Source organism: Musca domestica, unplaced genomic scaffold (assembly GCF_030504385.1).
Source record: "Musca domestica strain aabys unplaced genomic scaffold, Musca_domestica.polishedcontigs.V.1.1 49, whole genome shotgun sequence".
NCBI classification, from domain to species: domain Eukaryota; kingdom Metazoa; phylum Arthropoda; class Insecta; order Diptera; family Muscidae; genus Musca; species Musca domestica.
In genome coordinates, this window is record NW_026712344.1 from 4839639 (window position 1) to 4841714 (window position 2076).

Below are 2076 nucleotides of genomic sequence, written 5' to 3' on the forward strand. Positions count from 1 at the left end.
TAGGAGAAAGTGCCCTTTTTTATATTTTTTGAAATTATTGTATAAAGATTTCTTAAAACCCGTTCATTTAAGTATATACATAGTGTATGCGACAATACGTCTCATAGGAATATGAGGATTATTTTTATAAAATCTAGAGATAAAAAAACTGCAACAAAGTCAAACACCATAATTTTTACATTTTGTTTAAAATTTTATAGAATGAAAGCAAAAAATGTCGGAAATAGCATCAAATTTTAGAATAAGTTTAGATTTGTTCGAATTGGTCACTTTTGGCACGAATTATGGCCTTCAAACGGCCCGCTGCCCGAATGTTGCTCTGCGGTATTTTGCCAATTCTCGGCGAAGCGGTTGCTTGAGGGATCTAAACTTTGGTATTTTTTAGTGCCAACCTTGCTTTCCAAAATATTCCAGACACAATAGTCCAACGGATTTGATATCCGAAGATTTTGGTGGCCATTGTGCGCTGGAAATGAAGCGAGGAACCTTATTTTGTAACCATTTCTGGGGGTAGCGTTCTGAGTGCGATGGTGCTGAGTCCTGTCCAAGGTCTGCGGCCAAAACGTTTGCGTGCCCAAGGCATTCATTCATCCTCCAGAATATTTTCACGATAATATTCGGCATTTATTCCGATTAATACGACCATCGGCTGTTATGGCGGCCCACTCCATCACCATGGCCGGCGCTTGAGTGGTGGTGGCCAACCGAAGGTGCACATTTTCAGCTGACCTCTTTGGCAAGTAAACACGATCATTTTGTTTGTTTACAAACTGCTGGACAACGAATGTTTTCTCATCGGAGAAAACCATATTCGGCAGTTCACCACTTTCGGTCAATCGAAGCAACTCTACAGCTCTTTTGAGTCTATTTTCTTTCTGTTGCGGTGTAAGTTTTAGCACTTTTTGGAATTTCCATGGCCTTACCCCGAGCTCATTTTTTAATGCTTGCAGAATGGAATATTGCGATATGTTCAGCTCACGAGCCATTTTTCGGCCAGTCCGACGCGGGTTTCGATCAAGTCGCTTTTTTACTTTTCGAACTATTTCTGCCGATGTTGCTGGTTTCTTCCGTCCATTTCCTTGACGAGACACAAAAGATTCATTCAGATTTAAATGCTGGAGTGCTCTAACGATATCCACTTGTGGTTTTTTGAATTCCATCACGAATAATGTAATTTTTATGGAAAATTCTCCCAACAAATGTTTTTGTACGCTTGTAAACAATATAATGAGCTGTCACTGGAATAATTTTAACAGCTGTCGGATGAGTGGCTTAGAAATGACAGATGATGACTAAAATTGGTTGCAGTTTTTTCATCTCACCTTGTATAAACAGGTACTGGTGGATAGGAAATAAATCATAAAGTGGCCTCTATGTCAATGTGCAAAATGCTATTAAAACCTTCAAATTGCCTCAAATCGGCTAGATGAAATCATCCAATGCTGAAATCATCAAATGCCAAATTAGAGAACATTAAGTCGAATGATATTAGGATATAATATTATATAAGACCTATATCTAAATGAGGACAAATATATACCTTTTGTAACATTCCTTCATTTATCACAAATATTGTTATTAGAAATGTGTTGAAAGGAATACATCAAAAAAAAAAAAAAAAAAAAAAAAAAAAAAAAAAAAATATTTGCTGTTTGTTTCAATTAATTTTTCCTCGTTTTTTTTTTTTTTGTTTTAGACCCTACAGTAAAAAAATACTAGCTTTGTCTTTGTTAACTCGAAGATTATTTGTTTATGATTTATTTGCTAATTTCTCTTTCGAGACGAGCTTAATGATTTCACCACTATGCGACGCACCTCGCCGTTGGTTAAGAGGTTCATCAGGCATATTTGGTGTGGATGGTGGCTTACAACGGACCTTCTTTGGAAAGTAGTATTTATTTTGAATTTTGAATTTCGACGCGTCAGGGTATTTTTTCTTTGTGAATTTGTTTGTAACAGGCAAAAGGAAACGAGATAGACATATAGTTCCTTTTGATGATCTGCATAGAATCACATTCTGAGTCGATTTATGCATGTCCGTTCATCCGTCTGTCCGTCCGTCCGTCTGTCCATGTA